The following is a 27,163-nucleotide window of genomic DNA, read 5'->3' on the forward strand; positions in this document are numbered from 1 at the left end:
TGTCACTGTTGTGACAAGAGGTCGGAATACATTCGTTAAAACAGTGAGTTTGTGGTTCGTCAAAGCCGATCCCAGAGTCGTTTCGTTCATCCAATAATGACAGGAACATAAACCTTACGTGTTGATAACGTAAGGTTTAAATTGCCACGCTCATAATTATGAATAAATGGACGTCCAAAACCACACAACCTGTATTAACGATAAACAAATTTATGTCCTTGTTACACAAGGTCCAACTTGAAGTGCGTATGTCACGTAACAGTTTACAACATAAAGAAATGGTTGGCAGGTATACCGGAGAATTGTATGTTATTTATTTGCTGCTGCTTCATACAGAGGTGTATGATAATATATGATCAATACCTGACGGATCATTTCATCATTATCTCTATGCTGGTTAACAATGGGTGGGAGTAGGGGATGATAGGGTGTGACAGGCATTTGGTGGAGACAACAACCCAGAAAGAAGGGTGGTGGAGTTGGGAGTGAGAATGTATAGAGGAGGTTGGAGCGAGAACGTATGAGAAAAGACATCATATCTTTCAACAAATGCTGTTCACTATTCTATACTTATTTGTTACATTATTATGGAGGACATAAGTATATAGACAGTAACACATACTACATTTTCGTGCCTTTCTCATATGCTGTGGATAATAGCACAGTATTACACATTAAATGCCTTTATATACTTACCCCGACTGGTTCTAATTGTCAGTAAAAACGATCATGACACACTGTAACATCACCAGCTTTAGCCGTTCCACATCTTTCCAACAAAGCTTTCACTGAGTTGGGGAGGGGCTGTGGATGTGGGATGTTCGATCGCCTGGTGGCTCATTGGCCGCGGCTCCGGCTACCAAGGGGGGAGAGATTAGTGCTTTCGGGTGTACAAGGCCGCTCCTTCCCCGCCAAGTATAGAGAACGTCGGCGTGGTGTTGCTCCCGTAGTAGGGGACAAGCTGGAGTGAGGGGCACAGAGGCCACACTCTCTCCAGTACGTACTGAGGCTACCTTCAGGGGCTTCTCTACCCTGGTACGTGCCACGGCCGGAGCTGGATGCCTACCCGTCTTACAGAGAGCAACTGAAGGGCGTACAAGACCGCTCCTTCCCCGCCACGTATAGAGACCGTTGGCGCGGTGTTGCTCCCGTAGTAGGGAAAAGCTACACGTACGATAGCAGGAACTCTTTACTCTGGCCGTAGCCGGGAGCTGATCTTTCCGACCAGACGCAACTGAAGGGCGTACAAGGCCGCTCCTTCCCCGCCACATATAGAGACTGTCGGCGCGGTGTTGCTCCTGTAGGGGAGAACAGCAGGAGAGGGATGCACTGGGGCAACTCTCTCTCTGGGGTGTACTAAGGCCGGAGCCTTGGGTCACCTTACCCTCGTAAACTTTATTAGGCCGTATGTCGGGCTTGCAACGATCATGTATTTGCCCCCCACCCAGATACCGCTGCTCCTGACGTCATCTCCACCTCTTACTCACACGGCCCCTTCAGACCGAGGCCTGGGTCAAGTGGGAGTAGAGGGGGAGAGGAGGATGGCGGAGAAAGGAGGAGTAGGGAAGAAGACGAATGTGGGGCAGACGAATATGGAGCGAGGGACGATAGGAGAATGGGTCGCGAACGCCAGAAGTACCTGAAAGCAGCATATAGAACGCTACGACGTAGGCTGGGCGCACATTGAGACGCAGGTGACACAGGCAACGCAGCACAGAGCAGGGCAGAAAACTGCATCTCACTATTTTAAATGTAAGCGCGCACGTGGGCACACAGGGCAGCACAGCTTAGGTGCAGACCTGTGTCAGCCTGCGCCACGTAGTCTTTGAAACGCAGTTTCCTGCACACGTGCAGCACAGCAATTCATTTTGACAGTACTCACGATGTCGTCCTCCGAGGAACTTATAGAGGCTGTCCGCCAACAAAGAGTGCTGTATGACATTACTCATCCTGAGTACATGAAGGGATCTTGTAAAGACAAGATATGGGCTGTGATTGCATGCACTCTACAATTTAAAGATGGTGAGTATATTGTTGTATGAAAAATAATATCATGATCTTGCATACGTATACGACTGAGATACAGGCTTTCCTTTGATGTATGCCGTTGCATCTTGTGTGTGTGTGTGTGTGTGTGTGTGTGTGTGTGTGTGTGTAAGAGAGAGAGAGAGAGAGAGAGAGAGAGAGAGAGAGACAGAGACAGAGACAGACAGACAGACAGAGAGACAGATGGTACCACTGAAGCCTTATATGGCTATCAAGTCAAGTACTTACTTGCTGTCAAGTCGTAAGTAAGTGATTGAAATTTCCCTTGTGTCGAGATGAGACTCGGGATAATAAGTTAATGTTATAACTGTGTAATTTGTTCTGAAGTAGTGTAAATACTTTGTAGCAGATTGTTAAAAATTAAAGTAAAAATTGTTTCTGTGTTTTGTAACCTTAGTGTGGAACTGTTAATTTTTGGGAAGGCAAGGAGGGAGTCTGGGGCAGAAAGGGGTATTTAATATCTTGTTGCCCTAACCTACGAGGTTACAGGTCCCTTCTGGGCTTGTCTCCACACTCTCCGCTGCTACTGTCACACGCTACCAATACTCATTAGTGGCGGCCATTCACCGTACTTGGCGAGACTGAGTACGAAACATACCTCGGGTAAGTAGAGAGTGGAGGACACGACAATGGTGGCAGCTTAATGGGATATTTAAGGCTTAATTAAACTCTTGAGTTAAGCGGTTCCACACCTAGGTTCTTACACTCGTGTATGGAATTCAGTAGCGACTCTAGTTCTTACAGTGGTTCAGACGAAATTTCCTTTGCTCATTACTTTGATTCAGACACAGACTCAGACGAAGTACTGTTCGAAATGGCTGATGCTGCAGCTGCAGCAGGGATCGCTACCCTGTCCGACCAACTATCGCAGGCTAATGCCGATAATGCTAAGGATGCTGTCTACCGCGTTAAAGAGCTTTGCTGCAAGTAGAACTGCCACATTACCTGAATATCCTGGTGTCATCTTAGAAACAGACCTTAGCAAATGGCTTCAGGACATAGAGAGTAAGACTACGGGACCTAGGTGGACTATTGCCGGTCGCTTTGATGTGGTCCGGGAGTACACTCTAGGTGGGGTACATGACAGCATTGAGGACCTTATTATCAGGGTCAATGATGATTGGGACCGGTTTAAATCTATTCTCACAACGCTGCTGTCCCCAGAACAAACTCTCCAACCTACATTTCATGCGTTAAAACATGCGCGTCGTAATCCTGGCGAACGGTTGGTTGAATACTGGCTGCGATTGACTAGTATAGCTAAACGCACTGGAACTCTGCAGCCTCGGTACTATGACTGTTCCTTGTACCATGCTTTGGACAACTTTCTCGACGTATTCCCTGCCCAGTATAGAGCAACACTTGACCAGCAAGAGTTTACAGGCTCTGTCGATGCCCTTGATAAAGTTGTGAGTAAAGGCATTGAGTGGGCACAACGAAGTCACTCGTCGTTGGCAGATGTAAATGCAGCAACAGAAAAGAGAAGGGATGTAGTTGCACATGTAACTGTAGAGTCAAAAGAGGCCAAGGTTCCAAAAGAAAAGACAGGCACTGGAAAATCCGCGGGGGATGCCCCAACCACGTACCTGTCGCGCGCCTAACCCACTCTCAAGAGGCCAGGTTTTTGAGACTTCTGAAGGAGGAGTAGGCCACTGAATGAGACTTATAGGTGCTCAAGGAAGCTTTTGAGACTCTTGCAGGAGGGGAAAAATACTGCTGTAGGTGCTCAAGGAGGCTTTTGAGACTTGTGAACGAGGGGAAGGAGGCTTCGAGGTGAGACTTCTGCAGGAGAGTAAGGAACCGAACCACTAACACAGCCGCGACACTCTGTCCCTGGAGGGAGTGACAGGAGCGTCCGTCCTCTCTTAGCTCACTCGCGGTCCACACTGACTCCATTCACCACTGCGCTCCCTCGGCCCTCTCTCTAGACTTGGAGAATTGACGGCTAGGATGCTGGGTCGACATACATTTATAATCGTTCTTTTGCCTTATCAACGTTCTCTGTCTCAACCAGAGTTTAGGACTGCTTACTTAATCCTTTGTCTTCACTTATATAACCACCAAACGTTTCACAATAAGGCAAGTTAATATTAAAAAGGAAAAACATAAAACTAACACATAAAGGTGGGTTTAGCTGAGCATGACAATAAATTGGTTTTGGGATAAATAATTACACTGAGAAAGAGTGTCTGAGAAAGAGGTGGATCTGATTAGTATGGTAATAATGAGACAGCTTTGGGGTAGTCTATGGATAATTAAGATAGAAGATAAATAATAACTAAGAGAATAAATAGGAACTTCGATAATTATATGGTAAATGGGGGGTTTGTCTTAATGTGGAAATAAATAAACAGGTTTGTGGGTTGGAGAAACAGAGGGCAGGACACACCAAACAAAACCTTGCTAGTTTTATCACGGGGTTCATCTCATCACTAAATAGCCTTAAACATGTCTCCCTAGCCTTTGTATGTGTGTGCGTGTGTGTGTGTGTGTGTGTGTGTGTGTGTGTGTGTGTGTGTGTGTGTAGACAGGTAGGTAGGTAGGTAGGAAGACAGGCAGGCACGCAGGGACACACAGGTAAGTGGGTAGGTAATTAGGTAGGCAGACAGGCAGGCACACAGGAAGGTAAGCAGGTAGGCAAGTTAGTCCATCCTAAACCTAAACTGAATCGTTTAAATGTAATCTCTTCGAAAGGACTAAGAATTATGACCAAGGCGCCTGATACACTGTTGGTAAGGAGTACTGTGCCGTCTCAAGTCAGTCACGAGGCTATAAAAATATCACCCAATTCTCCTCTCAGCAACATACAGGGGAAGAGGCTTGATAACTGGGCACTGGTCGAGGGAGGTATTGATTTGAGGTGCCAGTCATAGGTGTTGGTTAGTGATGTTACGGGAGCTAATTTGGTGATGAAGCAGAACTGCCTCAGGAACATGAACACGATAAAGAACACACACACACACACACACACACACACACACACACACACACACACACACACACACACACACACACACACACACACAGGAACCTCAGATGTGTCCTTTCCATATGCCTACAGACTTATGCCTCACCCTTTATAATGAGGAGGACCATAAGTCGAAGAGGCTGTGTATTTCAAGTGTACAATTTTCCTGCTTGGAATGATTATAACCACTGATGCTACCGGCTCTAAGTACAGGCTTGCGAGGATCCTAAGTGATTTGCCTGATAAGGGAAATTACAATGAGGAAAAGAATTAATGAAGGTAGGAGTGTGGAGGATATAAATGGGGGAAAGAATAAATGAAAGTAGGGAAAAGGAAAATATAAAAATAAAAATATAAACTGAGATGACATGAGAGAAAAGTGATACCATGCCTTTTGCTGATAGGAAATTCCAGCACCTTATTACATGGACTGAGGTAGCGAAAGGGAACTGGTCAAAGTTTTCCATTTTCTACTTACAAAATGCTGCGGTAAAGGACGCACGCACGCACACACTCACTCACCCACTCTCTCTCTCTCTCAAAAGAAAAAAAAAAGATGCACAATTAACTTATATGTCATGCCAGAACACAAAATGTATTGTATCACCGAAAACTCAAGAACGGTAGATTTTACAGCCAATAAACTGGAAGGGAAGTCTCAAAGAAATCGTTTTATTGCCCAGACGAAACACCTACAGCTTTTGATTGGGCCTTGAGGACCCGAGACCAATTTAAGAGACCAAGGTGGACCAGAATACTAAGAAAGTGTATCGCCTTTAATATGAGAGACTTTGGAGACGAGAGAAGTAGGAGAGGGCTTGAGATGAGAGGATTACTAGTTCAATACGAGAGGCCTTTGGATAGGAGTGAAGCAAGACAAGGAAACTTCAGGTCAGAAAATTATCTATTTCAATACGAGAAACTGTGGAGGGGAGTGAAGTTAGAGAGGAAGGGTTGAGGTGAGAAAAGGGGGCGTGAGTTGCAGAGAAGGTCGCCATATGGAGGAGGAAAGGGTGACATGGAGGTGATTCATTTGTGGTCACCCCTGACGGGATTAAGGCATCTGGTGACAGACAGGTAGACAGTTAGATTGATTGACTGACTGACTGATTGATAAGTGAAGTTTGTATGGAAGACGTAAATTTGGACCAGCTTAAAGTGTGTACAGTAGAAATGGATGGTCGAAGTAGGTATACAGGACAAAAATCTACCAAGTGAAGGTGAAGGTAATACAGAAATGGGTGGCAGATGTATGTATGAAGGACGAGAAAATGAACCAGGAGATATATGTATGAAGGACGAAAATAATGGGCCAGGTTATTGTGAAAGACCTATAATTATCACAGTATAAAAAACAAGGAATCAATAAGCTTCAAGTACGAAGGGTGATCAGAAAGTAATGACAGTTCGTGCTATAACATGAAAACCTTGAATGATGGGAGGTAGGGGAGCAAGGAGAGTGCAGAGTTGCCTGTCCTTACGAGTTTGAACTTGTCGCCGTATGCCTGACTTTTCTTGTTTTATTGTTGTGAGTGAATGCTTCACTCTTGTTTTTGCTCTCTGGCCAGAAACATGGATTACTCGAAAGAAGGCTGCAGGTTCTACATTTTTACGAGGTGGAAACTGGGAAAGAAAGCAACAGAGATTCGAGGGGAATTATTACAAGTTTATCCAGACACTACTCCTTCCCTGGAAACTGTTTCCCCCTGGATTCGTGCTTTCACAGCAGGAAATACTGAATTGAAAGATGAACAACGCTCTGGACACCCCCGGACATCCGTGACCGAAGCAACAACTGTCCGTGCACGGTCCATCATTGACGAGGATCCAACTGTAACTCTTAGGTTCTTAGCCTTGGAGCTTGATATCAGTTATGGGAGTGCATATGACATCGTGCATGAACAATTACACCTGAGGAAGAACTGTTGTCGATGGATACCCCATTTGTTGACTGATGAGGAAAAGGCTAAACGGGTGAGGATTTGTCGTGTTTGGCTTGCTGAATTTGAACCAAATGGTCCAAAACGGTTCTCAGATGTTGCTACTGGAGATGAGTGTTGGATTTCATTCTTCACAACCCGTGACATGCAGTCAAACATGGTGTGGTTGGGCGATGAAGACCCTCGACCTCAGATTTTGAAGGAAGGATTTCGCAGCCGGAAGCGCCTTTTCACCATCTTTTTCAATTCTCAAGGACCAATATGCGTGGATGTGATGCCTGAAAAGTCCACTATCACAGCCCAATACTACACAGACCAGGTCCTTCCACAAGTCTTGGAACACAAGGCCAACACCGCACCAACCCGCCGTCGGTCTCGCCTTTTGCTGCACCACGACATTGCTGCACCCCACAAAGCTCGCCTCACTATGCAGTACCTGGAACAACAAGGTATAACTCTGCTCCCCCACCCACCCTACTCCCCTGACCTGGCTCCCTGTGTCTTTTGGTTGTTTCCAAAAATTAAATCTGCCATCGCTGGGAAGCAATTTCATCGCATCCAAGACTTGGCACGGACCGTCAATTCAGAACTCCGAAGTATACCGTCTTCAGAGTACCACGCTTGCTTCATGAAGTGGAGAAAGAGAATGGAACGCTGCATAGAGGTTGGAGGGGAGTACTTTGAAGGAATGTGAGTCATAGTTTGATAGTTCTTCATGCTAATAAAAGTTTATGGACTCACTGTCATTTCTTTCTAATCACCCCTCGTACTGAGATACAAGTCCTTCAAGTCTAGAGAGAAGCCATAAACCACACACACAGACCAATTAAGGAAACTCGCCAATGAACGAGCAAGATGATGACCATAACCATTTTCGTAATAACTTTCCTTGTATATCTTGCACGTAGGTAGGTTTGTACAACTTTAAGATGTGGAAACTGATTAGCTTGCGTGTAGATGTGTGTAGGGGACGGGGGTGCGCGCGCAAGGAAAGGGGGGGAGGTCATGTAATCTACTGGTGTTTGCACTTTGCTCATAAAAACACACTACAGAACTAATATGTGATGTTACAGCAGACCAACGTACATATCACTACTATTTAACCATCAATATACTTTCAGCTGGAGATCCACGGTCGCTCAGTGAAAGCGTTTTTGTCTCGTGATCTGTTTTTAGGGTAACTCAAACCAAGGCGGCCATTTAACACTACACCGACGCTTCCATCTGGTAAGCAGTGGTGCCCTCCCCCCGCCCACTTCAATGCCCTCCCCTCTAGCTCACACCCCAACTGTGTATTTCTCCTAACGCTTTCTGTCACATCCATATCCACACCACAACGCTCCTTCACTTCCTCCTTTGTCAGTGCGAGACTGGTGTGCATTAGTACGCTGTGGATAACCAGACAGCGCGGCACCGCGGAGCTGGGCGACACACGTCAACACTACCACCTACCATTGGGGTAACTAAGGCGGTAACCGTTGGTATGGCGGCGAGCCGTGAAAGTAGAGGTAGACGGCTTGGCGCCATGAGCTAAGCGAAGCAGGTATATACCCCACCACACCAAGAGCGACACTGAGGGTCGCTGACTGGGCATGGGGGTTTTAAATGGGTTGAGGCAGACAGGTTGACGCCGCATTGGGGGCGGGGCTTGCAATAAAGAAAATTCCCACATAATGTAGGGGACCCTTACGTAACTTCGACTAATCTTTATACCGTCCATTGTCGTTTCGTTTTTATTTTCTCTCTCTCTCTCTCTCTCTCTTGTTCTTACGTTGCCTCATGTTAAAAGGTACCTTTATTTCTTAATGGCGGTGGTCTAATATAAATTTTCATGTGGCTCTATATGTGGACACTCAGTGGACTGTGATTTCCATACCTTCCACCTAATCTATAGTTTATCACATCTTTCCTGGCTTATTTCCCAGCGATATCTATACTGCATTCGGATTCTACACTAAGTTATTGGCTGCTTAATCAGTTGCTTTGTACTGTGATCGTATCGTATCTTTTATAAAAGCTCCAATAAGCTTCATGCGTCGGTCTTAGTCACATGATGGCTCTCCACGCTGCTTGATCTCTGGCAGCCTCCTTATTCAGTCCCTTATCCCTGAGGTCACACTCTATGACCTCGTCTCAGGTCTTTTTCGGTCTGCCTCTCGCAACCCTACCCCCGACGTTCACACTTCTTACTGTAGATCCATAATATCTGAATGTTTCTTGTCTGCTTCTTACCATTTGTAGAGGTTCCCTGTACGGTGTGTGTGTGTGTGTGTGTGTGTGTGTGTGTGTGTGCGCGAAGTGAAAACACGAGTAATGGGGACAAGGATGGCGTTGGTAATGAATGGTGATGGATGGAATATCTCAAATTTGTTGTATGCTGATGATGCATGGTGTGGCATGAAAATGAAAAGTCAAGAGTGAGAGCAGTGGAGATGGGACTGCTGAGGAATGTATGTGGAGTACAGAGAGTGGATAGGATACGAAATAACGATTCGCGGAAGATGTGGAGTGAGGAAGTCGGTGGACACCAGAATCGAAGAGAGTGTACTGAGATGGTATGGTCATGTGGAGAGAATGGATAACAATAGAGTGGTGGAAAAGGTATATCTGAGCTAATTTGAAGGAGGGAGGAGGAGAGGTAGGCCAAGGAGAAGGTGGAGAGATATGGTGGATGAGTGTGCTGGGATGAGAGGTATGGAAGTCGGTGAGCCTGGCTGGATGAATGTTGTGAGAAGTGCATAACCAGGAATTTGGCACCCCATTTTAACGTGACAGCGTTCTAATTGACTGTATCAGATAGGTATATGAGAAGCTACAGAACGTGGTGAAAGTTTTTTTGGTTTATCTGATGGAGCCAGGATTCCGGGGGCTTGACTAATGAGTGAATGGAAGCGTGGTCCATTGAACTGGGCAAACTTAGGTTGTCTGGACGTTGCTACTTCTCACCCTGCCGTAGGGTGGTAAAGGAGGTCTGGATGATGATGATGATGATGATGATGATGATGATAATGATGATGATGATTATTATTATCATTATTATTATGTGGAAATTGTGAGGCGTGATAGGACTGAACTTTCTGGTGAGTCTTTTGAGTGTGTGGAAGAGTTTTGTTATCTAGTTTGGTGATGAAGCAGAACTGCCTCAAGAACACGAACACGATAAAGAACACACACACACACACACACACACACACACACACACACACACACACACACACACACACACACACAGGATAACCTCAGATGTGTCCTTTCCATATGCCTACAGACTTATGCCTCACCCTTTACAATGAGGAGGACCTTAAGTCGAAGAGGCTGTGTATTTCAAGTGTACAATTTTCCTGCTTGGAATGATTATAACCACTGATGCTACCGGCTCTAAGTACAGGCTTGCGAGGATCCTAAGTGATTTGCATGATAAGGGAAATTACAATGAGGAAAAGAATTAATGAAGGTAGGAGTGTGGAGGATATAAATGGGGGAAAGAATAAATGAAAGTAGGGAAAAGGAAAATATAAAAATAAAAATATAAACTGAGATGACATGAGAGAAAAGTGATACCATGCCTTTTGCTGATAGGAAATTCCAGCACCTTATTACATGGACTGAGGTAGCGAAAGGGAACTGGTCAAAGTTTTCCATTTTCTACTAACAAAATGCTGCGGTAAAGGACGCACGCACGCACACACTCACTCACCCACTCTCTCTCTCTCAAAAGAAAAAAAAAAAAACACACAATTAACTTATATGTCATGCCAGAACACAAAATGTATTGTATCACCGAAAACTCAAGAACGGTAGATTTTACAGCCAATAAACTGGAAGGGAAGTCTCAAAGAAATCGTTTTATTCCCCAGACGAAACACCTACAGCTTTTGATTGTGCCTTGAGGACCCGAGACCAATTGAAGAGACCGAGGTGGACCAGAATACTAAGAAAGTGTATCGCCTTTAATATGAGAGACTTTGGAGACGAGAGAAGTAGGAGAGGGCTTGAGATGAGAGGATTACTAGTTCAATACGAGAGGCCTTTGGATAGGAGTGAAGCAAGACAAGGAAACTTCAGGTCAGAAAATTATCTATTTCAATACAAGAAACTGTGGAGGGAAGTGAAGTTAGAGAGGAAGGGTTGAGGTGAGAAAAGGGGGCGTGAGTTGCAGAGAAGGTCGCCATATGGAGGAGGAAAGGGTGACATGGAGGTGATTCATTTGTGGTCACCCCTGACGGGATTAAGGCATCTGGTGACAGACAGGTAGACAGTTAGATTGCTTGTCTGACTGACTGAATGATTGATAAGTGAAGTTTGTATGGAAGACGTAAATTTGGACCAGCTTAAAGTGTGTACAGTAGAAATGGATGGTCGAAGTAGGTATACAGGACAAAAATCTACCAAGTGAAGGTGAAGGTAATACAGAAATGGGTGGCAGATGTATGTATGAAGGACGAGAAAATGAACCAGGAGATATATGTATGAAGGACGAAAATAATGGGCCAGGTTATTGTGAAAGACCTATAATTATCACAGTATAAAAAACAAGGAATCAATAAGCTTCAAGTACTGAGATACAAGTCCTTCAAGTCTAGAGAGAAGCCATAAACCACACACAGAGGCCAATTAAGGAAACTCGCCAATGAACGAGCAAGATGATGACCATAACCATTTTCGTAATAACTTTCCTTGTATATCTTGCACGTAGGTAGGTTTGTACAACTTTAAGATGTGGAAACTGATTAGCTTGCGTGTAGATGTGTGTAGGGGGGGGGGTGCGCGCGCAAGGAAAGGGGGGGAGGTCATGTAATCTACTGGTGTTTGCACTTTGCTCATAAAAACACACTACAGAACTAATATGTGATGTTACAGCAGACCAACGTACATATCACTACTATTTAACCATCAATATACTTTCAGCTGGAGATCCACGGTCGCTCAGTGAAAGCGTTTTTGTCTCGTGATCTGTTTTTAGGGTAACTCAAACCAAGGCGGCCATTTAACACTACACCGACGCTTCCATCTGGTAAGCAGTGGTGCCCTCCCCCACCCACTTCAATGCCCTCCCCTCTAGCTCACACCCCAACTGTGTATTTCTCCTAACGCTTTCTGTCACATCCATATCCACACCACAACGCTCCTTCACTTCCTCCTTTGTCAGTGCGAGACTGGTGTGCATTAGTACGCTGTGGATAACCAGACAGCGCGGCACCGCGGAGCTGGGCGACACACGTCAACACTACCACCTACCATTGGGGTAACTAAGGCGGTAACCGTTGGTATGGCGGCGAGCCGTGAAAGTAGAGGTAGACGGCTTGGCGCCATGAGCTAAGCGAAGCAGGTATATACCCCACCACACCAAGAGCGACACTGAGGGTCGCTGACTGGGCATGGGGGTTTTAAATGGGTTGAGGCAGACAGGTTGACGCCGCATTGGGGGCGGGGTTTGCAATAAAGAAAATTCCCACATAATGTAGGGGACCCTTACGTAACTTCGACTAATCTTTATACCGTCCATTGTCGTTTCGTTTTTATTTTCTCTCTCTCTCTCTCTCTCTCTTGTTCTTACGTTGCCTCATGTTAAAAGGTACCTTTATTTCTTAATGGCGGTGGTCTAATATAAATTTCCATGTGGCTCTATATGTGGACACTCAGTGGACTGTGATTTCCATACCTTCCACCTAATCTATAGTTTATCACATCTTTCCTGGCTTATTTCCCAGCGATATCTATACTGCATTCGGATTCTACACTAAGTTATTGGCTGCTTAATCAGTTGCTTTGTACTGTGATCGTATCGTATCTTTTATAAAAGCTCCAATAAGCTTCATGCGTCGGTCTTAGTCACATGATGGCTCTCCACGCTGCTTGATCTCTGGCAGCCTCCCTATTCAGTCCCTTATCCCTGAGGTCACACTCTATGACCTCGTCTCAGGTCTTTTTCGGTCTGCCTCTCGCAACCCTACCCCCGACGTTCACACTTCTTACTGTAGATCCATAATATCTGAATGTTTCTTGTCTGCTTCTTACCATTTGTAGAGGTTCCCTGTACGGTGTGTGTGTGTGTGTGTGTGTGTGTGTGTGTGTGTGTGTGTGTGTGTGTGTGCGCGCGAAGTGAAAACACGAGTAATGGGGACAAGGATGGCGTTGGTAATGAATGGTGATGGATGGAATATCTCAAATTTGTTGTATGCTGATGATGCATGGTGTGGCATGAAAATGAAAAGTCAAGAGTGAGAGCAGTGGAGATGGGACTGCTGAGGAATGTATGTGGAGTACAGAGAGTGGATAGGATACGAAATAACGATTCGCGGAAGATGTGGAGTGAGGAAGTCGGTGGACACCAGAATCGAAGAGAGTGTACTGAGATGGTATGGTCATGTGGAGAGAATGGATAACAACAGAGTGGTGAAAAAGGTATATCTGAACGAATTTGAAGGAGGGAGGAGGAGACGTAGGCCAAGGAGAAGGTGAAGAGATATGGTGGATGAGTGTGCTGGGATGAGAGGTATGGAAGTCGGTGAGCCTGGCTGGATGAATGTTGTGAGAAGTGCATAACCAGGAATTTGGCACCCCATTTTAACGTGGCAGCGTTCTAATTGACTGTATCAGATAGGTATAAGAGAAGCTACAGAACGTGGTGAAAGTTTTTTTGGTTTATCTGATGGAGCCAGGATTCCGGGGGCTTGACTAATGAGTGAATGGAAGCGTGGTCCATTGAACTGGGCAAACTTAGGTTGTCTGGACGTTGCTACTTCTCACCCTGCCGTAGGGTGGTAAAGGAGGTCTGGATGATGATGATGATGATGATGATGATGATAATGATGATGATGATTATTATTATCATTATTATTATGTGGAAATTGTGAGGCGTGATAGGACTGAACTTTCTGGTGAGTCTTTTGAGTGTGTGGAAGAGTTTTGTTATCTAGTTTGGTGATGAAGCAGAACTGCCTCAAGAACACGAACACGATAAAGAACACACACACACACACACACACACACACACACACACACACACACACACACACACACACACACACACACAGGATAACCTCAGATGTGTCCTTTCCATATGCCTACAGACTTATGCCTCACCCTTTACAATGAGGAGGACCTTAAGTCGAAGAGGCTGTGTATATCAAGTGTACAATTTTCCTGCTTGGAATGATTATAACCACTGATGCTACCGGCTCTAAGTACAGGCTTGCGAGGATCCTAAGTGATTTGCATGATAAGGGAAATTACAATGAGGAAAAGAATTAATGAAGGTAGGAGTGTGGAGGATATAAATGGGGGAAAGAATAAATGAAAGTAGGGAAAAGGAAAATATAAAAATAAAAATATAAACTGAGATGACATGAGAGAAAAGTGATACCATGCCTTTTGCTGATAGGAAATTCCAGCACCTTATTACATGGACTGAGGTAGCGAAAGGGAACTGGTCAAAGTTTTCCATTTTCTACTTACAAAATGCTGCGGTAAAGGACGCACGCACGCACACACTCACTCACCCACTCTCTCTCTCAAAAGAAAAAAAAAAGATGCATAATTAACTTATATGTCATGCCAGAACACAAAATGTATTGTATCACCGAAAACTCAAGAACGGTAGATTTTACAGCCAATAAACTGGAAGGGAAGTCTCAAAGAAATCGTTTTATTGCCCAGACGAAACACCTACAGCTTTTGATTGTGCCTTGAGGACCCGAGACCAATTTAAGAGACCGAGGTGGACCAGAATACTAAGAAAGTGTACCGCCTTTAATATGAGAGACTTTGGAGACGAGAGAAGTAGGAGAGGGCTTGAGATGAGAGGATTACTAGTTCAATACGAGAGGCCTTTGGATAGGAGTGAAGCAAGACAAGGAAACTTCAGGTCAGAAAATTATCTATTTCAATACGAGAAACTGTGGAGGGGAGTGAAGTTAGAGAGGAAGGGTTGAGGTGAGAAAAGGGGGCGTGAGTTGCAGAGAAGGTCGCCATATGGAGGAGGAAAGGGTGACATGGAGGTGATTCATCTGTGGTCACCCCTGACGGGATTAAGGCATCTGGTGACAGACAGGTAGACAGTTAGATTGATTGTCTGACTGACTGAATGATTGATAAGTGAAGTTTGTATGGAAGACGTAAATTTGGACCAGCTTAAAGTGAGTGTACAGTAGAAATGGATGGTCCAAGTAGGTATACAGGACAAAAACCTACCAAGTGAAGGTGAAGGTAATACAGAAATGGGTGGCAGATGTATGTATGAAGGACGAGAAAATGGACCAGGAGATATATGTATGAAGGACGAAAATAATGGGCCAGGTTATTGTGAAAGACCTATAATTATCACAGTATAAAAAACAAGGAATCAATAAGCTTCAAGTACTGAGATACAAGTCCTTCAAGTCTAGAGAGAAGCCATAAACCACACACAGAGGCCAATTAAGGAAACTCGCCAGTGAACGAGCAAGATGATGACCATAACCATTTTCGTAATAACTTTCCTTGTATATCTTGCACGTAGGTAGGTTTGTACAACTTTAAGATGTGGAAACTGATTAGCTTGCGTGTAGATGTGTGTAGGGGGGGGGGTGCGCGCGCAAGGAAAGGAAGGGAGGTCATGTAATCTACTGGTGTTTGCACTTTGCTCATGTTACAGCAGACCAACGTACATATCACTGCTATTTAACCATCAATATACTTTCAGCTGGAGATCCACGGTCGCTCAGTGAAAGCGTTTTTGTCTCGTGATCTGTTTTTAGGGTAACTCAAACCAAGGCGGCCATTTAAAGAGAATCCTGATATTAAGTATTTTCATGTGGAGTCAAAATTCTCTGCCAGCCTTGCGTCCTACTTTCCGTATTTCTCACTCTTGTCAAATGAGAGTATCGTTCCTTCTGATACCTTTCTTTTGTGTGTTTCATATTCCTATCACAAGAAACTAGTTCATGTGGCACCCTTCCATTCCCTCAACTGGCAGATAGGTGTTGGAGGCTTTTTGCTCACGGACATACTTGCATATGTGATCACCCTGTCGGTTCATATTGCAGACTGACGGGATGAATCATTATAACACATTTACGTATCACTCTCACTACAGACACCCATCACCATTTGTGCTTCTGTGTTGCGTGCCTAACCTTGTAAGACTTAAGGCTTCCCAATGTGAGAGACATTAACCTGGTCCATATACTGTAACTGAGCAAAAACAACATTCAATTAGACCTGCGTAATACTAGAGCTGTCCCGTACTGCAGAGGGTTAATATTGGATCTGGCGTCATTCTCACTACAGAAACCCATCACCATTTGTGCTTCACCAGTATGTTGCGTGCGGAGGCTTGTATGACTAGAGGCTTTACTATGTGTGAGGCATTTAGCCGGCCTATAAAACCCAGCAAAAACAATATTCGATTACCTTCCGTCAAAGGACTCGTAACACTGAGGCGGGAATCGGTCATATACTGATGCAAATCGTCCCGAGTGTGAAGTATGGGATAAAAATTGGATGGGGAAATACTCGTTTCATTTAGCTGGATTCTGGGTAAGGTTTCATAAGGAAGATAAACAGTAAAATTATGGTGTATTCGCTGCTGTATATAGAGAAAGACCAAAAGCAGAGTACAGAATCCCACTTGCAACATTCTGCCCCAAGACTTCTTCAGGAACAACACCAGTAGACAGTGCTTCACTAGTTAAATTGACCTAAGCCTGAATGGTGACCAGAACACAAGTACACAATCCTGCACTACCAGTCAGGCTTGGGTCTGTTTAAGGAGTGGAGTGTTGTCCAGTAATGATGTTCCTGAAGAAGCTTTGTGGGCGAAACGTTGACATAAACTGGTTCCTGTACTCTGCGTTTGGCCTTCCTTCGAGTATTAATATTGTTGCTGTCTTTGCTGCTTCCTGAACTTTGATGAATAGTCGTGGAGAAGGAAGACGTGTTTCTGAGCTCTCCTCTAGCTGCAGGGTTGCCTCACCGGCGTTAGCTTTTTCTTTTTTTCGCCACTAGGGCGTTTTTCAATAAAGTTAGGTTAGCTAGACCTCATTTTCCTCCCTGGCCTTAGTAGATATAGTAGGTGTCTATATCTAATTTCTGAGATTGCCTTTGCTTACTCACCTCTGGAGTGTACCCCCCACTGATCGCTCTGGGGTGTGAGTCACACACAGGCGCGTCCTCCCGACAGTGGGTTGAGAGGGTAATCTCAGCCTAGGTGGGTCTTCCCCAGGTACTTTGCCCTTTGGTCGTTTTTCTCTCTCTTCCCACTTCCCCTTCACGGGGGAAGTGGTAGCTATGACGGACGCCCCTACTGCCTTCCCCCGCTTCAGGGGGGGAGGTAGTCCTGACGACATCCCTACCGTGACTAACCGGCCCCAGACTGACGGACGCCAGACTCGTTCCCCGCTTGACATACCTGTAAATAACACGACCTTCGTAACGCTTCATGCACTAGGTTCCACTCCCCTGTCCAGACTCAATCCCTTCATTGTCAAGAAGGTGATTGACCACTGTGCGGGAGAGGTGGAACAAGTAAAAACACTTGGAAATGGGGACCTTCTAGTAAAGACATTCAACTCAGCTCAGGTTAAAGACTTGCTAAAACTGCGCAAGTTTCACTGCCATGATATCGAGGTCAAGATCCCAACATCCATGAATTCCTGCAAGGGTGTTATCACTTGCAGGGATCTCATGGTGATGAGTGAGGAAGAGATCATACAGGAACTTGCTCAGCAGGATGTAATTGATGCCAGATTCATCACTCGTTATCAGGAAGGCGTAAGGATGAAGACAGCCACTGTTGTCCTCACTTCTGGCAAAGTTTTTCTACCTACAAATGTCAAAGTAGGATATGAAATTGTAAATGTAAGACCGTACATCCCGAATCCCCTTCGTTGTTCAAAATGTCAGCTCTATGGACATCATGAAAAGGCTTGTCGGGCTTCCAACATCGTGTGTGGCAAGTGTGCGGCTGTAAGTCACTCTGCTGACAACTGTACATCCGAGACTGAGTGCTGCTTTCACTGCCAGGATGCTCACTCCACTTCCTCGAGGGTTTGTCCCAAGTGGAAGGAGGGGAAAGAGGTCTGCACTGAGAAAGCGACTTGTCTTGTCGGTTCCCCTCGTGTTTCGCAGCGTGTGGCTGTTTCCACCTGGCTGTGTTTTAGGATTGGTTCTAGTGGCTGGAATTGGTTGTAGCCCATCAGTATGACTTTGCGTGTTGCGAGGTCGGGGTTTAATTCCTTTATGATTGCAGGGTAGCCTGCTACTGTTTTGCAATACTTCAGGGTCTCGTACGTGTCTTGGTCGTGTGGTGTTAAGATCATACTGTAGTCTCGTCTCGTTGTGGTGTGGAATTTTAGGTTGGGGTGTTCCTCTTCTAGTTGCATGACTAGGTCCATTGTTGTGGCGAAGGCCTCCTGCTTTGGTATCAAGAAGGGTGGTAGGTTTGTAGTGGGGCGTGGGGCAGTCTTTACAGAGACAGCTGGAGTTCTTCTGGGTTGGATGTTTGGAGGTCGTGCTGCAGGGGGTTGTCGTTTCCCGATTTAAGGGGGGCTGGCAGAGTTAGTGAGTCATTGCTGCTGTCATTGCTTCGTTTCTGGTTTTTGTTGTTCTTTTTCTTGTTTGTGACGACGGTGAAGTTTTCGTCTTCATCTGGTGCTGTATTGGAGTTGTCTGCCTCTTGCTCATCTATTTGTGCTGTGCAGTCTTGGGCCGTGTCGTTGGTGTCACTGGGTGAAGTGGAGATTGCTTCTGTAAGATCAGATTCTGGCGGTGGTGGAGTGGTGTCGATTTCACTTGAATTTTCGGTGGGTGGAGTCAGCGGGTTTTTCTTCTGCGAGATGTCCTGCTGCACAGGTACTTGCTTTTTTGCTCCTGGTCTGTGTTCCTTGGGGCTGGGGTCTCTTGGTCTTTTGTTTAGGCCAGCTAGTTTAGTCATGTTGCCTGTGGTTGTTGTGCCTGTCTTCAATTGTATTGGTTTTGGCTTCGTTGTCTTGGTTTTGGGGATGGTTCCTCCTCCTCCTCCTTGTCCTTGGGGAGGGGTTCTGGGTTGGTTGGTCGTTTTCTTCATAGTGATGGGGAGAGAGAAAGGGAGTGCCCAGGCCTACCTATATCAGCGATCCTAGGCGCCGGGTTTTTACCTCCCCCGTCCTCTAAAGGACGTCGTGGGGAGGGACCCTTGCACCTACGCTGATTGCCCCCTGAGGGGAACCTAACCCTAACAGCGTTTTGCCTTCCTGCAACCCCCTGGCTCCCCAGCCAACCTAGTGGCCCCCCTTGTGGCGGCCCTAAACGGCCTTTCCGCGGGGTTCGGTTCGCCAGTGATGGGGTTGCAGGAAATCCTACGGCGATGTGGGCAAAGGATTGCAAAGGACGGGGAGATAGAGTGTGGTGTATTGGATGTGTGTGTGTGTATGTGTGTGGGGGGAGACGGTGGGGGGGGAACGTTACAGAAAGGAGAGTGTTTGGAAGGCGGGAAAACCCGCCTGACTGTGATATACAGCTGTCAGTTGCCCAACAGTGTATAGTCACAGTCGTGTGGTGCTGCTGGTGGCAGGAAGTGAGGAATCGAGTTGACGAAAGTGAAACGTGGGATGTAAACTCCGTAGAGTTAAAGAGCTGGATATGCTGCTCCTTCCGCTGCTCAAACAAGAATGGGTGGTAAGAGTGGTTGGCCTGCCTATAGGGTTGGCTGGTCACACCTACGAGAGTGAATTAGTAGTGGTGAGGAACTTACCGTGTATTATTTCAGTGATTCGGTTCCGATTTTATTTTCGCTCGGAATATATGTATTACACCAGATCCGTTGTGCATAGAGATCGATGGGGAGAAGGTAGAATTACAGTCGGGAGAGGAGAATCTTCGCATAGATGGTGCTTCCTCCTTGCATGTAGTTGAAACCGGCTTATCAGATGACCAGGAGTATATCTCTGGGCGTTGTATGACGAGTGAGACAGTCGTGACTGATCCGTTCACAAGTGGAATGATCCCGTTAGAGACTGAAATTTCAGGATGGTCCTTTGGGTTATTCTCACCTAATCCTGGTAGTACTTTCGCTGCTATGCTGTGGCCAGGGATTGTACAGATGGTCCCGGGCGAGGCGGGAGGAAAGTCCAGGGTTTATGTTGCCTACACTAACGCCACCCCTGACCGGGTCAGTATATCTGGCAGGTACAGGGTGGGGACAATAGAACCCTTTGAGGAGATAATGTGGGACGAGAATCAGGAGGATGAGCAAGGGCAAATAACTGGTGTGACACAGGGAGAAGAGAGATTAACTAAGCTCTTTCTAAAAGTAGATGAGTTATGTCCACCGGAGACTAAGGAGAATGATGCTCTCAAACGTCTAGTGCGAAAGCATCCTCAAGTGTTTGCCTTGCCTGATGAACCACTGAATATTACACCTTATTTCCTCCATCACATCTGTGCAACAGGACCGGTTGTAAACCGTCGTCCTTATAAGGTACCGGTTAAGTATCACGAAACTCTTAGGCAACAGCTAAATGAACTAAGGGAGCTAAATATAATACGTCCTTCTAGATCACCATATTGTTCACCCTTGGTCCCGGTGGCCAAGAAGGATGGTGGACTAAGAATTTGTCTCGATTTTCGCCATTTGAATAAGCAGATTACATCAGACCCCTTCCCATTGCCAAACATTGCACAAATTCTTTCCCAGTTAGGAGAAAATACTGTATTCAGTAGCTTGAATTTGAGGCAAGGATGCCATCAGATCCCTCTGGATGAGGCGTCACGACCGCTGATCGCATTTACCTCACCAGACGGTCATTGGGAATATAATAGTCTACCGTTTGGCTTAAAAGATGCCTCTGCTGCGTTCCAAAGGATCGTTAACGAAGTCCTGATAGGACTGACAGGGCGTATCAGTCATACTTACCTGGATGACATAATTGTCTATGGTGAGGATTTTGATTCACATGTACAGAACCTAGATGAGGTCCTTGCCAGACTTAAGGAAGCTCAACTTACTCTTAAGTTAGAGAAGTGCAGTTTTTTCAAAGATGAAGTGTCTTACCTAGGACACATAATTTCTGCAGAAGGCTTGCGGCCCCAACCGGATAAAGTCCGAGCCATAAGGGAAATTGCTGTTCCTAAGACACTGAAGGAACTCCAATCTTTCTTAGGGTTAGTTAATTATTACCGTAGATTCATAAGTGACTATGCTAAGATTGCTCTGCCTCTCACAAAATTGACTCGTGGAAAGAAGGAAGTGAAAAACAGTAAACAAAAAATCGAGTGGAACGATGAGGCTGATCAAGCTTTTAGAAGTCTGAAAAGTAAGCTTACTGACGACATCGTACTCAAGTTTCCCTCCTTTGATAAACCATTCTATCTGACAACTGACGCGAGTGGTACTGCGATAGGTGGGGTATTACAACAGGAAGATGAGGATGGACACCTTAGACCGCTGACATATTTTAGTAGAGCATTAAATAAAGCTGAGCTTAATTATGCCACTATCGAGCAAGAAGCCTTAAGTATTGTGTACGGATTGCGGATAAATCGGCCTCTTGTCTTGGGATACAAAGTGATTGTGCAGACGGATCACCGACCCCTCACGTGGCTCTTTAATGTGAAGGAGCCTTCTGGCAGAATAGCTAGATGGCAGATACCGGTACAGGTTGCCGAATACGACTTAGAGGTATCGTACCTGCCAGGACACCAGAACCGAGTGGCTGACGCCTTGTCACGTCTTCGCAGAGAGCAAGACGAAGATATAGAACTTATAGCTGTTACGAGGGGCGTGACCGATACAGACACTGTTAGCTGGAATCTTGACGAACTGCGGAAGCAGCAAGATGCGCATCCGGTTTGGGGATCATTGAAGCGGTATCTTCGCGGAGAAGTCTCTCAGGCCCCCAAACTGGCTGCCCCGGTTGAACAGTTCTCTCTCCTCCAGGATGGTCTGTTGTATAGGCTTCGAGCCTCGTGCGTACGAGGACAATGATGTATTACAGGTGGTTGTACCTGAACAAAGTGTGCCAGCAGCCCTACACTTAGCCCATCATTTGCCACTGTCAGGACATGGTGGGGCCAAGGTAACTATTGCGTGCGCCAAAAGATTTGCATATTGGCCAACTATGGTCAAGGATATCACTAACTTGTGTCGGCACTGCACACAGTGCATTACCTCTAAGAGGTCGGGGGAAGCCCTGGCTCCACTTATGAGGTACCCAGATGTACCGGCACCTTGGTACCGGGTCCATATGGATATTATAGGACCGTTGAACATGTCTGAGGCTGGACATAAATACGTTCTTACGGTAGTAGATACATTAACCAGATTTCTTATTGCTGAGCCACTGAAAACAAAGACGGCGGAAGAGGTAGCTCGTGTGTTTGTAGAGCGAGTTGTTTGCCTTCATGGAACTCCTCAACAATTGGTCACGGACCAAGGAACAGAGTTCGTGAATGCTATCTTGCGCTGCATTGCGGAAATATTGAAACTGAAGCACGTCACTACGACTCCGTATCACCCTTCTGCGAATGGATTAGTAGAAAGAGTGAACGGAACTGTCATTCAAATCTTACGTACGATGATCGACAGTAATGCAAACCATTGGCACCGAATGATACATTTGGCATGCATGGCTTATAATTCAGGGTATAATAGGTCGATCAGGGACTCGCCCTATTTCCTGTTGTACCTGAGAGACCCACAAGTACCCTATGAAACGATACATGAGACTCAACCTCATTACAATGTAGATGATGCGAAACATATGCTAGCAGCCATGGCCACTAAAGTATTTCAAAGATGTCAATTGTACTTGGACCGGGCTAGTACCGAGAATGAGAATTACAGGGCTAAAAAGGCTGTAGTAAAACCGATCAAGGCAGGAGACAGAGTGTACGTACGCACGATTCCTAAACGGGGAGTTGCTAAGAAGTTACAGCCTCTCTATGCAGGACCATACAGAGTCACGGAGCGTGTTAGTGATGTTGTAATTAAAGTACGACGTGTGAAGGATGGAGCTGTCTCCACCCTTCATGTTGATCGTGTGCGAGTAATCCCCGAATCTTGCCTCACCACTAAGGATAATAAGAATGTACGTAGGGCATACCCAGTATATGAAACAGATGATGATGATGATGATGGTGATGGCGAGGACGGCTCAGATGATTTTACAGCCATTCCGGTATCTAGCCGCGGTACGACACAATCATCCAACACGCCAGTAAATCAAAGCTCTATGGGTGCTACCAACCCAGTTCAGCAGAGTGGGAATGAAAGTGATAATGAAAGTAGAAGCGAAAATGAGAGCGAGGATGGAGGCGAGACAGAAAACGGAGCGAGCAGTCACGAGGCGAGTGGAGAAGGGGAGTCCCCGAGTAAAGTGGTCGGCCCGGCGCCAGATCGTTTCTCCCCGGCTAGCAGCCTCAGCCCTGCGTCGGCCCCTAGATACAGCCTAAGATCACGCACAACAGTAGACGATTTACCTCTAGTTATGGATAGGCCAATAGAACACACTGACAGGAAGACAAGTAAAGAATAAGTTACTAGTCACGCTATTTTATTTTTGTTCCAGATTATGCTGCTTGCAGTCGTAGTATCAGGAAAGACTAGGCACATTGACCCCCACGTTGAGAAACCTGCTCCAACAGGCCTCATCTCTTCTCCAGTCTCCAAACTTATATCAACTGGAAATCATTATGTTGTCCCTGTCTTGTTAATACAGGATGAGTTATACCGACCACTTACTGAGGCACAGGATCTGGTTGACTCTGTCCAGTGGAATATAGATCACATGGACAACTCATCCACCCTTGTGTCGTCATTAAGAGAGACTTTGAAATCATTTCAACATGAGTTTAGAATTAGATTTGATGACTTAAAGAACTCTGTTAATTATTTGTTGTCGGATAAACCACTGTCAGGTCGTAGAACTAGAGGCGCAATTGATCTTGTTGGCAATATTGCTAATGCTTTATTTGGGACTGCTACCCAGAATCAGGTGGACGAAATTCACACTAGATTGGGTCAAATTGAACAGATGTCCGAGAATGAGCGTCGAGTGTTAAATGTTCACTCCCAAATACTAAATACGACCATAAGAGACATGTCACATATGCATGCTGCAATTACTAAATTGCAGCGGGCAGCTAATATTTCACATGCCGTAATTCGGCTCTTCTCCATAAAAACTCTAGCGTTAGAAGGCGAAGCTCGCATATTTGAGGCTTTTCTTAATCTCCAGTTAGCTTTGTCGGATATCATTGCCGATCATGTGAGGATTAAGTTAGGCCTACAGAATATGATGCAAGCTCGTCTGAGTGTGGACATCGTGCCAAATACCTTATTGCTGGAACTTTTAAATAATATTTCTTTAATGAGACCAGGACTGCTTTTCCCTGCTCGACCCGAATACCTTGCGTTATATAGGGATCTCGTTAAGGTAGTGCCTCGCAAGACTCCCTCTTCAGTGTGCTTCTACTTACTATGGTCCGGTTCAGGGTGACCCGGCAGATACTTTTGATGTCTTCCGGATCACTTCCTTGCCTTATAAAGTCCCTGACACAGATGTCTATGTACAGACTGTCCCCTCTGCCAAATTCATTGCACTGAGTGAAAATCGCTTACATTATATGCTTATGGACGATTTCACTCAGTGCCGCACTCATCAGCAGTTGCTGGTGTGCGAGCCGCAGAGTCCAGTGCTGAGGTCAAGTACTAGCACATGTGAGAGTGCTACATTCCTCAACAAGGACTTTGCGCCTCAGCTTTGTAGGAAAAGAGTCATTAAAACCTTTGTTCCTGTATTTGTTAAGAATAACGATAAGTGGTGCTTTTCTACGAATAAGCCTATGCAATTTACTCTTAATTGTGCTGTTAATGAGATAAGTAAGACAATACAGATTGTTAAAGGTATAGGACATTTGGTCCTGGGTGACGGTTGCAGTGCTCATAGTGAAACACTCACACTTCCAGCTTATGCCACCCTCACCAAGGATACTAAACTGTCTCTACGTCCCCATACATTGCATTTTAATATGTCTCTCTCTCATGTTGAACTAGATGCCATACAAGCAATCCCTGAGATTTTCCCCCAGAATGACTCCTTCACACCTGTGTACCTAGATGAGTTGTTACACTTCCAATCTAAACTCCTTCTTCTCAAACCCCTACCTAAACCAACTCAGCCAGCTGCCCTAGCTATTTATGTTTATGCTCTGTCGGGTGTTATTGCCATGTTCCTTGCTTCTTATTTAGCGTATAAGTGTTGGATTAACAGGCGCTGCTGTCGCTGCCTTGGACCGTCATTCGAGCGTTCCCGATCCTGGATCGACCTCTCTTTCTTCTCACCACCTGGGGATGCATACCCCGGGAACTCCCCTGATGTCCCTGTGGAGTACATGGCGAGAACAAGGGGGGAGGGGTGTCGGGCTTGCAACGATCAGGTACTTGCCGCCCACCCAGATACCGCTGCTCCTGACGTCATCTCCACCTCTTACTCACACGGCCCCTTCAGACCGAGGCCTGGGTCAAGTGGGAGTAGAGGGGGAGAGGAGGAAGGCGGAGAAAGGAGGAGTGGGAAAGAAGACGGATGTGGGGCAGACGAATATGGAGCGAGGGACGATAGGAGAATGGGCCGTGAACGCCAGAAGTACCTGAAAGCAGCATATAGAACGCTACGACGTAAGCATGGTGCTGAGGTTTTGGCACGTGCCCAGCAGGAGTGGAAAAGAGTACAGGAAGCTGGGGGACAGCGAGGGCTGGAGAGAATTGCGGAGGAAGGGGAAGATGAAGTACAAGAATAGACGAAGTAAATAAAGGAGTGATGAGAAGGAGGGTGACTACGTAGGAGGGTGGCTAGGTGGGAAAAACACCCAAGATGCACATTAATCATAACTCTCGAGGATCCAAGGGTCAGAGGCTAATGTATCAGTACTCGAGGTACCCTGGGGGGTCCCGCGGGGGTGGTGGCCATCTGTGAATCTTCACTCATAATGGTGTGCCAGTGCGTAAGAACAAGGGTGTATGCTGGATGTATACGGGGATGGAGTATGGTGTATTGGTGACTCAGTGTGTATGAGAGGTGTTTATAAGCACGCTCATGAGAGAGATGGGGCTAGAGAAGGTTTGGCAGTTAGACAGGATTGTCTTGTGTCCAGCTGGGACAGACGGCCAGAACAGCCACGACCATGGGCTTCGCGGTACTGGTGAGTAGAAGTAGTGAAGAATAGTCTTGCGGGAAAGTAACGCAAGGTATATAAGTGCCGTTAGAGTAAAGTAAAGTACTGGCAGTCTCTACTCGGGAAAACCAGCAATATTATTTGACGCGTTGTTCCAGGTCGTGGCGAATATTAATTAAGTAGTAGAGTTAACTTAGAGTAAGAACTATAAAGTTTAAGTGAACCTCTGTCACTCATGGATGGTTGTCTAGTCTTTAATAAGTAGACTGAAGCCTTATATGGCTATCAAGTCAAGTACTTACTTGCTGTCAAGTCGTAAGTAAGTGATTGAAATTTCCCTTGTGACGAGATGAGACTCGGGATAATAAGTTAATGTTATAACTGTGTAATTTGTTCTGAAGTAGTGTAAATACTTTGTAGCAGATTGTTAAAAATTAAAGTAAAAATTGTTTCTGTGTTTTGTAACCTTAGTGTGGAACTGTTAATTTTTGGGAAGTCAAGGAGGGAGTCTGGGGCAGAAGGGGTATTTAATATCTTGTTGCCCTAACCTACGAGGTTACAGGTCCCTTCTGGGCTTGTCTCCACACTCTCCGCTGCTACTGTCACACGCTACCAATACTCATTAGTGGCGGCCATTCACCGTACTTGGCGAGACTGAGTACGAAACATACCAAGGGTAAGTAGAGAGTGGAGGGCACGACATTTATTTATCTTCTTAAATTGTTTACTTATTCCGTCCCGTACATATATATGGACACATAGGGTTGCGTACATGTGTACATTTACTGGTGTACATGTGTATGTTTGTGTGTGTGTGTGTGAATATGAGCTAAGGAAGGGATAAATAAATATATAAATAGACAAAGTATATATATATATATATATACATAGAGAGAGAGAGAGAGAGAGAGAGAGAGAGAGAGAGAGAGAGAGAGAGAGAGAGAGAGAGAGGGAGATTTTTTCCATGCGTGAAGATGGCGAGAGTTAAAATTAAACACTCCCGCCCTAAACTCCGGAACACCCAGATTGGACTGCTACAGGTCCTGGCTAAATTTGAAGTAGCCACTTTGAAAGTGTT

The sequence above is a fragment of the Coenobita brevimanus genome, unplaced genomic scaffold (assembly GCF_032717465.1).
Source record: "Coenobita brevimanus isolate Jiangsu-jjx unplaced genomic scaffold, ASM3271746v2 jjx.HiC_scaffold_132, whole genome shotgun sequence".
Taxonomy (NCBI): domain Eukaryota; kingdom Metazoa; phylum Arthropoda; class Malacostraca; order Decapoda; family Coenobitidae; genus Coenobita; species Coenobita brevimanus.